The sequence below is a fragment of the Triturus cristatus genome, chromosome 11 (assembly GCF_964204655.1).
Source record: "Triturus cristatus chromosome 11, aTriCri1.1, whole genome shotgun sequence".
In the NCBI taxonomy this organism is placed as follows: domain Eukaryota; kingdom Metazoa; phylum Chordata; class Amphibia; order Caudata; family Salamandridae; genus Triturus; species Triturus cristatus.
Window position 1 is genome coordinate 643,176,370 of NC_140594.1, and position 12,129 is coordinate 643,188,498.

The window sequence follows — 12,129 nt, forward strand, 5'->3', positions numbered from 1 at the left end:
CCGTAGGGAACGCACATGGACCGGCAGGACAGGAATGTGAAAATACGCGTCCTGCAAGTCCAGCGCTACCATCCAGTCTCCAGAGTCGAGGGCAGACAGGACCTGAGTCAGTATCAACATTTTGAACTTCTCCTTCCAGAGGAAGTGATAGGCATTCTTGAGATCCAAGATAGGACACAGGCTTTTGTCCTTCTTGGGCACTAGAAAGTAGTGGGAATAACAACCACAACCTACTTCTGGGGCAGGAGCTCACTCAATGGCTCCCTTGGCCAAGAGAGCCGTAAATTCCTGTTGGAATGGGCCAAGTGATCATCCGACCTGCGATGGAATTGAGGTGGCATGGATGGAGGGGTAGTCTCGAAGGGGAGGGAGTAGCCCCTTCGGACTATTTGGAAAACCCACCTGTCTGACATGATGGTGAGCCAGTGGGGGAGGTGATGGTGAATTCTGCCACCAACTGGTGAATGGTGGCTCTGAAAGGTTGGACTAGGAGGCTGCTGCAGAGGGGGCGCTGGTGGACTGGCCCGCCCGCTGGCCCCCAGACCCACAACTGTGGGTCCCATGACCCCAGCCGCGCAGAGGCACGAATGAATATGCTACTTACCAGTATGCATCTGTTCTTGGCATGTAGGGCTGCTGACATTCATATCTGTGCATAGATCGCCGCCTAGTGTTGGGTCCGGATGTTTGCACGTTGTTGTCCTGGAAGAGTCTTCGAAGTATCCTGAGATAGGTGACTCCTCCCCTGGACCACAGTGCGCATGGGCATCCTCTCCATCCTCAGATTGTTTTTCGCCATTGTGGCAGTGATGGAGTAGATACAGAAAGTGATGACCATGCTATACAGTAATTCTGAGAGCTGCAGCTGCTACAGGCGCCGGGGAGGAGGGTGGGCGATATGAATGTCAGCAGCCCTACATGCCAAGAACAGATGCATACTGGTAAGTAGCATATTCAGTTCGAGGCATGTGGGCTGCTGAATTCATATCTGTGCATAGAATATATAGCAGTACCTCCTATTAGCGGCGGCCACCAGTGCCAGCTGCAGCGGTCTGAAAAAGAGTTTTGAGAACAGCCTGTCCTACAGCTGCCTGCTGTTTTGAGTGTACATCTACACAATAGTGTTTTGTAAATGTATGTATAGTGGACCATGTGGCTGCTCTACATATATCCTGTAAAGGAATGTTGCCCAGGAAAGCCATGGATGCCCCTAACTTACGTGTTGAGTGGGCTCGTGGGGGAATCGTTAATGTGCGTTTAGCCTTTTGATAGCAAATTTGAATACATTTAACGATCCATCTGGCTATACCTGCTTTGGAGATGGCGTTGCCTTTGTGTTGTGGAGAAAAGGCAACGAAAAGTTGTTTTGTCTTCCTAAAGTCTTTAGTTCTGTCTATATAGTACATGAGGGCTCTTTTGACATCTAGTGTATGGAGCATTCTTTCAGCGACATTTTGTGGATTCTGAAAGAAAACAGGCAGTTCAATAGTTTGATTCATGTGGAACTGCGATATAACTTTAGGCATGAATTTGGGGTTGGTACGTAGTACGACCCTGTTTGCGTGAACCTGTATGAATGGCTCCAGAATGGTTAGTGCCTGGAGTTCACTAACTCTTCTTAACGAAGTGATTGCCACTAGGAAAGCTACTTTCCAGGTGAGGAATTGAATCGCACATGAGTGTAGAGGTTCGAAGGGTGGGCCCATCAGTCGGGTGAGGACCAAGTTGAGGTTCCACACCGGTGCTGGTAGGTGTCTTGGGGGAATTACTCGTTTAAGTCCCTCCAAGAAAGCTTTGATGGCAGGCACTCTGAATAAAGAGAGGTGCTGCCGTTCTGGAGATAGGCTGCTATTGCGGTCAAATGGATACGTATTGAGGTGTATGCCAGATTGCATCGGTAGAGGTGTAAGAGGTAACAGATTATATTTTGAATGGATGCGTCTAGCGGGTTAATGTCATTGTTGTTGCAGTAAATGACAAACCTCTTCCATTTAGCTGCATAGCAAGCTCTGGTAGTGGGTCTCCTGGCTTCCTTAATGATTTCCATACAGTCAGGTGGCAGGTTTAGGTAGCCAAACTCTAAGACTTCAGGAGCCAGATTGCCAGGTTCAGCTGTTGCGGATCTGGGTGCTGAATTTCGCCATGGCTCTGCGTTAAGAGTGCAGGTTTTTGGGGGAGGAGCCAAGATGGCGACCGGGACGGCAGCGTAGGCTCCCGGCTCCCTGAACCTCCACATCCCGCACAGATATCCTGCATTTGATCCTCAGCCTGCGCTACATGCCCGTGTTGGTGATTGAGAGCGGCAACCGATCGTGTGATCCTGAAGTTTCTGGCGGCGGTACCGCCTGAGAAATGTTCATTTGAAGTTTGCGGCCTGTGCAGCCCTGGGGCCGGGACCTCGGGTGGGCAACATGGCCGGGCGGCAGTTCAACAACAGCGGCCATTGGTGACCGGGTGGAGTCGGAATACCGAAGCGGAGCGAATATTGGCCTAAATCTCGCTGTGGTCGCTCCTACCATCGAGCGTGGCGTAGTGGGTGCATACCCGGGGTGACGATTCCAGGGTCTTTCGGCGATTGCCTGGGCCCTCGCCAGTGAACTGATCGGACGCGGCCTGTGGCTCGTCCCGATTTGCGCGGGCTGCTCCCGGTTTTCGCGGGCACCGGCCCAGAAGGAGAACGACTGTTACCTGTGACCACACACTGGATGCATATTTTGCCTGCCTCCGGAACCCTGTTTGCAGTGCCATGGAACTTGATGCGCTTGTGCCTGAGTCCCGGTTCCCATCTGGGGTGGCCCTGCCCTGCGGCCATCTTGATGGGATGGACTCTATCATCCTGTACATTGGGTCACAGCAAGATTGGGAGTGTGTGGCGCAGAGGAGCGTAGCGGAGCGAGCGCAGGGGGCTGTGCTGGGGTACGGTGACCTTCTCGACGCTCTCGGAGCCCTTCATTCCACCCTGGTTCACGGCGCCCGGGTATTGGGGAGGAAGCTGGATGGTATTGCGTCAGCGTCGGAACAGTTGCGGTCTGCCTGTCCCCAGGTACACAAGGATCTGCTCCACCCTACACAGGAGGAAAGTAACGTGACCGCCTCTGTGAATAAGGGACAGCTGGAAATTTCGGACACTGTGGCAGCGGGTGGTCGGCTGGCTGTGGGGTCGGCCTGTTCCGGAGATTTTGGACTTGAGCAGAAGGTGGTGACTTTGTCCCATGCGCGGCCTCCGGCGACCCGGGCGATCTTCCCGCAGCGGTCGCTTGCTCTGGCTGATTCCTCCTTCCTGGACCTTGTGTGCGGCGTAGGCCCTGGGGCAGTACTGGGAAAGGTGATCTTCCATGACGATGACTGTGTTGGTGTTCAGAGACATCCTCCCTACATGTGTGTGTCCCTTCCTGGTCTTCTTTGGACGCTCCTCTTCCTTGTAACTTTGGACATGATAATGGGTCGCTGGGTATGCATTGGTGGATTCGCAAAGCGTGGCCAAGGATAGGGCTGATCCTTCAGAGGTTGTCATTTAATAGGCGGTCGGGCTTGGGGGTTGTGTGCTCTCACGGCATAACTAATAGTGTAGTCTGTGAATAATGCTCCCCATTTCTCTTAGACATGGTCGAATTTTGGTTGTTTACTGTTTGTTTTGGGGAGGAATATATTGTGCGGGAGGGAGAAGCCAGGGGCATGATTGAAGGCCCTCCTCCAGTTTATTACTACTCTCTCCCCTTCTCTGTTAGGGGGGGTTTCCTCTCTTTCCCCTTTTTCTCTGTTTCTTCTATATTTCGGGTCTGGTTCTGGGGCGACAGGCACACTGCGGGGGGGGGGCCGTAGTCATCTGCAGAGGTGCAGGGTGGGGGGTTGGGGGAGGGGCTTCTTTAGTCCTTTACTTTGTTCCTATGGCCTCCTTTTTCTTCTCTTATTCTTCTTTGTCTTTCTTTTCTGGGGTCAGTACGGTAGGTTTCCTTCGTTGCCAATCATTGTTTTTTATTTGTGCATCAATTTCCGTGATGTCTTCTGGGTCCTAGGGCAGGGGACTGCAGGCGCAAACGGCTCGTGACATTCCTCCACATCCTGAACCTCCTGTTTCAGCGCCAGTGACTTGATAGATTGCTGTTCATTGTTGACGTTCACTACTCTGCCTGCCTTTTTTCGCTGCTGAGAACTTGATTGGCACCTGATCCTTCTATCCCTTATTGTAAAATGAAAACCTTTTATATCCTGGTTTCCCCTTTAGGCTGTTCACTGGACTAGAGTATACTAGCATGGAGAATCTGCTTCCCGAGGTGCTGCGTGTGATTAAGATTTGCTTGCTGTTACTTGAACTGCTTAGCGGCCGGCCCCGAGGGTTGTAGGCCCATACTTGTCTTTGGTTGCAATGTCAATAAAGGTTTTTCAAAAAAAAAAAAAAAGAGTGCAGGTTTGATCCGTAGCCTTTGATGCGGCACCACGGAAAGTTCTAGAAAGGTGGTGTACCATGGCTGGGGCGCCCATGTGGGAGCAACTAGGATGAGCGTCAGTGAGTGCTGTCGCAGTTTGCGTGCCACCAGCGGTATTAATGGCGCTGGGGGAAAAGCGTACGCAAATCTGCCGGACCAGTTCATCCATATCGCATTGCCCTGCGACTGTGGATGTGGGAACCTGGCGGCAAAGCTTTGGCATTTTGCGTTTTCGTTTGTGGCGAATAGGTCTATCTCTGGATGACCCCACTGTTGGAAGTACGGTTGGAGTACTGACGTAGCTCCCACTCGTGCATCTGGTGGCTGTGTCTGCTGAGCAGATCCGCCATCTGGTTGTCCTTGCCCGGGAGGTGTTCCGCCATGAGGAATATGTTCCTCTGAATGGCCCACTTCCACATGCTCTGAGCCAGATGAGACAACTGTGGAGAGTGTGTTCCTCCCTGCTTCTGTATGTAGTACATGGCCGTCATGTTGTCCGTCCGGATCAACACGACTTTGTTGCACAAGTGTACCTTGAATGCTTTCATTGCCAGGAAGATTACCATCAGTTCTAGAAGGTTGATGTGCATCTTCTTTTGCTGTATTGTCCATAGTCCCTGCACTATGTAATTGAGTACATGAGCTCCCCATCCCTGGAGAGACGCGTCCGCCGTCAGTATTATTTGTGGAACAGGCTCTTGGAACGGTCGGCTCTTGCAAAGGTTTTGTGGATTCCACCAATGCAGAGAGTTGTATGCCCGACCGCTCACCAACACTAGGTCTTTTAGTTGCCCGTGAGCCTGATTCCATTGACGTGCTAAGCACTCCTGAAGCGGGCGCATATGTAGTCTCGCGTGCGGGGCTATGAAAATGCAGGAGGCCATCATGCCTATCAACTGCATGAACACTCGCGCAGGAAGGGAGTGTTGAGGTTTGAACTTTGAGATCAGCAATTGCATGCTGTTGATCCTCACTAAATATGGCTGAGCTGTGGCTGCCAGAGTGTCTATGGTCGCACCTAGGTACTGTTGTAGGTGTGCGGGTTGGAGATGTGATTTTTGGAAATTTAGTGAGAATCCCAGACTGTGAAGAAGGTGGATGGTGAGGGACATGTGGCTGGCACATTGTTGGGCTGACTTTGCTTGAACAAGCCAGTCGTCCAGGTAAGGGTAGACGTGAATGTGTTGTCTCCGTAGATGTGCAGCTACTGTAGCTAGGCACTTGGTGAAAACTCTGGGTGCTGTTGTCACACCGAAGGGGAGGACTTTGAATTGGTAGTGCTGCCCCTGAATAGTGAACCTGAGATATTTTCGGTGTGACGGGTGTATGGGTATGTGGAAATACGCATCTTTGAGGTCTAGTGTGGCCAGGAAGTCTCCCTGTCTGAGCAGCGGGAGAACCTGTTGTAGGGTGAGCATATGGAAATGCTCTGAGAGAATGTAGTGGTTGAGGGGTCTCAGGTCTAGAATAGGTCTGAGTGACCCGTCCTTTTTTGGTATTAAGAAGTACAGAGAGTATACCCCTGTCCCTTGTTGGTGGACGGGCACGACCTCTATTGCGCCTTTTTGCAGCATACTTAGCACTTCCTGCTGCAATAATGCTAAGTGCTCTGAGGACATAGGACGGTGCTTTGGCGGTATCGTGGGTGGAGTGGAGGTTAATTCGAGGCAGTAACCGTGTTGGATAACATCTCTGACCCACCTGTCCGTGGTGATGGTATTCCACGTGGACAGGAACCGCTGGAGTCTTCCCCCGACAGGTGTTATGTGTTCGGGGGGAAGGGAGAGGGCGTCACTGTTTGTTCTTGGGCGAGGACCTGGTGTTGCCGTAACCGCGTCCTCTGCCTTTGGTGCTGGAGCCACGATATCCACCTCGGGTGTTTTTATCGTAGGTACCCTGTGTGCCCCCTTTATTGTTGGTTTGCTGTGACCCCTGTCCTCTAGCCGCTCCCCTATTTCCGGGGCGACGAAAGGAGCCACTACGAAATGTCTGCGTTTGCAGAGCCCCCATTGACTTTGCAGTGTCTGTGTCTTTTTTGATCTTTTCTAGGGTGGTGTCAACTTCTGGTCCGAATAAGTAGTCGGGGTTGACAGGCTGATTGAGGATGTTATTTTGAACCTCAGGTTTGAATTCGGAGATTCGTAACCAGGCGTGTCGTCGTAGCATGACGCTGGTGTTTATTGCCCTCGCAGCTGTATCGGCGGCATCCAGTGCACACTTAATGGATGCGTTTGTGAGAAGTTGTCCCTCCCTGATGAGGAGCTCCGCTGCCTCTTTGTACTCGTCTGGTAGATGTTGGAGTAGGGACTCTAACGTGTCATAGTGTGAGCGATCGTAGCGAGCTAGGAGCGCCTGTGTATTGGCAATGCGCCATATGTTTGCCGCCTGGGCTGCAATCCTTTTGCCGGAGGTCTCCAGCACCTTGGACTCCTTGTCCGGGGGAGGAGCATCACCAGTTGTTTGCGAGTGTGCTCGTTTGCGAGCGTTAGCAACTACGATGGAGTCCAGAGGTAACTGGCCTCTAATGTACATAGGGTCCCCGGGCGCAGGCTTGTATTTTTTCTCGATCCTGGGGTTTATCACCCGTGCCCTGGTTGTCTCTTTGAAAATGTCCTTTGCTGGCTTGAGGACACCTTTTAACATGGGCAGAGTCTTTACAGTCCTCTCCGAGGAGGCGAAAGTGTCCACTAAGAAATCGTCCTCGATTGTGTCCGAGTGGAGTTGCACTCCATGATTGGCTGCGGCACGTTCAATGAGGGCGTTGAATGCAGCAGTGTCCTCTGTGGGAGATGTTTTTGCGCCATAAAGCTGCGTGTCCTTGGTGTCTGTAGCGGCACCCGGGTCTACAGGGTCATCCCAAGCTTGATCTGGGTCCTGCTGCTCCTCATGATCCATATCCCTGGGGTAGGTGGTGTCATCACCCATGTAATCCTCCATTGCGTCCGTGTCGGAGTGCGTCGGAGAGAAGGACTGTGGATCTGGATAGGGGGAGTGGAGGCGTTCATAAAGAACCGGTTCCGATTCTGCTGGCAGTTTTTGCTTTAGTGGGATTCTGTAAGAGTCCAGGGCGTGCTCGGAAGTGACCTTCCGCTTTCGGAGCATGAGCCTGCCGGTATCGGCGTCGATGAATTGGGGCGGTGATGGCCCAGTAGGAGAGTGTCCAGTAGATGGGGACCTTGTCTGGGTGACACGTGTTCGGATCTCGAATAGTTTTGGCGCTGTGGACGGCGGCAAACCAAAAGTGATGTTGGTTGGTGCCGAAGGTGCCTTTGGAGCCTTTTTCGGCTCGGAGCTCGATGTGGGCTGGAGGGCTGCCTTTTCTCTGATACGTTGCAAGGACGCTGCAACTTGTCGCACCGAGAACGCCGAAGGTTCTTTGGTGCCGAGTGGTTCTGTAGAGGTAGGTGTGGACTTCTTCGGAGCCACAGGGTCATCGAGTCGAGGAGAGGTAGTAGCTGTCGACGGCGTCGATGACTGGACCGTAGTCGCTGCCTTCGAGGTGGATTCCGATGGAGCGGCCATTTTAACTTTGGTGGTCGGTGCCGATTGCTTCGGTGCCGGGGGCCGAGCGCTTTGGTGGTACCGATGGCCTTTCTCTTTGGATCGGTGCCGACATCCGCTGCAGCGAGTTCGGCGCCGAAATCCCTTTTGGTGCGTTCGGAGCCGATGGTTTTGGCTGGCGTCGAAGGAGTGGAGGTCTTCGAGCCGACCAATGCCAGTTTCACTTTCGGTTTCTGTTGAACCGGTGCGACGATTGGTTTCGGTTTCGTTGAAGGGAAACCAGTCTTTTTGGGTAACAATGGTTCTCGCTGGATGTTCGAGGCCGGGCCAGAGGGCGGGGCCGAAGAACTGCGGGATTGATCTCGGGTAAGGCCCGAAGGCGATCCCTCGACCGGAGCCGTAGACTGACGCACTTTGATAGCCTCCGTTTGGACGGGTAGGCCCTGCTCTTCACCAGAGCTATCTTCTTCGGCCCCGAAGGCCTCATCGTAGTCCCCTACCTCATCGTCGGCTTCTTCCCTGTGAAAAAGCTCTTCATCTGCGTCTTCCGATCGGGAATCGTGTTCGGAAGCGGGGCTGGAGTGTATGTTTTCCACGCTTTCAACATCTTCGTCCTCGGTGCTGAAGATGTTGGTCGGGGCCGGTGCCGATTGCTGCGCTTCTAGTCTCGCGGCTCGTCGATTCCGGAGGGTCTTCTTGGATCTGAATCGGGCACAGGCCATACATTTCGATTCGTCGTGATCCGGAGAGAGGCATTTGTTGCACACCGGGCGGACGTCGATATGTGGATATTTTGCGTGGCAAACAGGACACCGTTTGAATGGGGTCCTCGATTCCATCGTCGATTTAAGGTCGATGGTCGGGTGAAACGGATCCGGAAAAAGTTGGTAAGGTCGCTAAACTAGCAAGTAAGCTGTCGATACCGATCGGGAACAGTACCGACGAAAACTAAAGGCCTTTTGGCCTGAAACTAAATTTTCCTAACTTGAGTCAAGATAAGCACATCCGAACCCTATGGCGGAAAAAAACAATCTGAGGATGGAGAGGATGCCCATGCGCACTGTGGTCCAGGGGAGGAGTCACCTATCTCAGGATACTTCGAAGACTCTTCCAGGACAACAACGTGCAAACATCCGGACCCAACACTAGGCGGCGATCTATGCACAGATATGAATTCAGCAGCCCACATGCCTCGAACAGGGGCGAAAAGCAGACTGCACGGGCGAGAGGTGGAAGCGAGGCCCGAAAATCTGGCTGTAGCCCTGGAGTCCTTAAAGCACTCAAGCCAAACAAGCGACGGCCATCAAAGTTCATGTCCAAAAGTGTAGCTTGGACATCACCCGAAAAGCCAGTGGACCTCAGCCAGACGTAGCGTCTCAGTCCTACTGACATTGAAATCATCCTGCCTAGCAAGTCTGTGGTGTCCAGTCCACATCTTATGACGAACTTCGTTGCTTCTCTACCTTCGGCAACTGCAAGGGAGAGCACGACCCGGGCCTCCTCCGGGCACTGTGAAAGCACCTGTGCAACCGAGTCCCACACAGAGTGAGAGTAACAGCCTTAGAGACATGTGGTGTTCACCGACCTCAGTCCTAAGCTGGAGGAAGAAAACATCCAAGAATCCAAGAAGCTCCAGGAATCCAAGAAGCTGGACCAAGGTGGTTCGCCTACTTGGATTTCCTATCTGGTGGTGCGGTAGGGAATGCGCCCTTGGAGGTCGAGGCTTGGACCACCAAGCTCTATGGGGTGGGGTGTTGGGAGAGGAAAATTGGTTCGCCTGGGGTAGTGGCATCGGGCAATCATCCTATCCACAGGAGCCCCTGTGTTGGGCTTGGAACAAGCGCCCAAAAGGATGTCCGTGAGGGCCTCATCGAATGGCAGCAGGGGCTCCGAAGAGGCCGCTGCCGGTTGAAGTACCTGGGTCAGAAGGTTAGTCCTGACCGCCACCATAGGAAGCTCAAGGTTTAAGGCCTCAGCCGCCCTATGCAACACCACTGCATATGATGCACCCTCCTCCGAAGCCACGGTAGGGGAAATAGCATGCCACGGTCTGGAGATCTGTCCAGACCACTGGCCCCACCAAACTCCTCTCTCCGGTCCGGTTCCACTAACTAGTCTGCCAAGGGGTCCACAAACCCCTCCCAGCCCTCCTCACCCTCCTCTGGTAGCCACACAGGGCGACAGGGAACACCAGGGGAGAACAGTGGAAAGGGAGGCCGCAGTTGATGTCGGCTGGGGACACAACCGGCATTGGAGCAAGCGGAGGTGTCACCACTGGATTTGGCGTCGGAGGTGTCACGAGGTCGACCGGCGCCGAACCTGGATCCAGGCCTGGATCCCTGCGGGGCCGAAGCCGCAGGCATCGAAGGCCTAGACCCCCTTCCCTAGTCCACGGGGCCGGAAGGTGCGACGGTGGAGTCAGTCTGCTCAAAGGTCGAGTGGAGGGCTTCGTAAAAACTACGAAGTTTGACAGGGGTCGTCCCGGCCCCCGGCAAGGGAGGGAGGCTGAGGCTCGACCCAACACGCTTCTTCTTTTTTTTTTGCTTTGATTTACCCGATGCCGAAGACTTCAATGAGTGGAGCGTGGAATTGATGGCTCCGCGACCGGTCCCGCTAACTCCCTCTCAACCTGGACCTCGAACGGTGCCGAGCGGACTGCCGGGCCTCGAGTAGCTTTTGAGACGTTTACCACAAAGACTTCGGGTTCATGGCCCGGCAGTCGGAGCACAACTTCAGGTCGCAGTTGCGCTCCAAACACCAAAGGCACACGAGGTGCGGGTCCATAACTGACCAACTTGCGACAAGAGTCGCAAGCCTTGAAGCCGGTTTGAGGACAAGACATCCCTACGTGCAGCAGGAGTCGAACGACTCGAAAAGATGTCGACAAAAAGTCACAAAAAGAGAGTCAAAAAGTGACTTGAGGTACAGCTCTCTCCGGATCTGCGCTGGCTGGTGTGGAAAAAGAAAGAACTGACGTCTGCGCGCGAGGGCAGCGTCTAAGTAGATACCACAACGTCATTCCGGTGACCACGACGAACGCGAAGTCGGCCGACGTCAACAACCGACACACAGGGGTACCACTGAAGAAAAATTCTCCAGATCCAGTCTGATGCCTGGGGGTAATTCTAAGGTGAGGAATCCATAATTAATTGTCTCTTTCAGATGGACCTGAATATTAATCCACATCACCACTCACCATATCGAAAAATCAGACTAACCCTCCTTACTAGAGAAAGGGTTCATGTGATCCCTTTTTTCTGTTTTTAACTATACCGAACGGACCCCAGAATAAACTCTACCTAGGGTACCGTCACTGTATTTTTAACCCACTTGCACCTTCCCCACATACTCACACTCACCACTGCGGCATTCCTATAAAAAGATCGCAGTCAAAGAGCCCTCTCGCGGTGCCCATGGGGGATTACAGCGCCATCCCTGCGAGGAGAATAACGCCCAATGATGAAGCATGACACATTAACCGGTGTGTGAGGGCAAATCTGAGGATTTCCCCTGTATTCAACCGTCATCCAGTGATTGAGACAGGCTGATTCCAACCACTTCTGCACTCTATCTACACGTTACGCTGCCGACTTGGCTAGCATTCAATCATAGGTACAGTTACCCTCCAGTGATTCAGACGTATTACTTGGGACTACGGATACTGGACCGCTTTTTCTAAACTCCCCGTCCCTCTCTTTGTGTATTGAATTGAAGTACGGAAAACATTTAACAACATAAGTGAGTCTGCAGATGAGGCTGGTGTGACTATGTACTGGGCAAACAAAATGTTATTGCTGACTTCCTTTCTAGAGTACCTTTAGAAGCGAGTAATTGAACACATGGAGAGGAGGACATGAATCCTATACTTGAGGTGACAACAATGAATAAAAAAGACTGGGATTATTGCATGCTACATGAAGAAATTCTGACTTCACTCAAAAGTTACATGAGAGAGGGTTGGCCGAGGCATAAACATGAATTGCCTATTAACTTACACAACTTTAGGGAGGTAAGGTTGGAGTAGAGTCTTTTTGGTGAGTCAGTTTACAGGGGGGAGAAAATTGTACCTCCAGAAGAGATGAGACGCAAAATAGTGGAATTGGCACATGTTGGGCACGTAGGTCGCAGCCTCATGAAGAACTATGTGTGGGAGGAATATCGGTTGCCAGGTATGGATGCCAAGATGGATGGTATTGTCAAA

General features: G+C 52.6%; 1 protein-coding gene across 2 annotated transcripts in view; it reads right to left on the reverse strand.

Moving 5' to 3' along the window:
- Positions 1-12,129, reverse strand: part of MTERF4 (mitochondrial transcription termination factor 4) — a 178,389-nt gene that overhangs the window by 82,656 nt on the left and 83,604 nt on the right. The window lies entirely within an intron of this gene.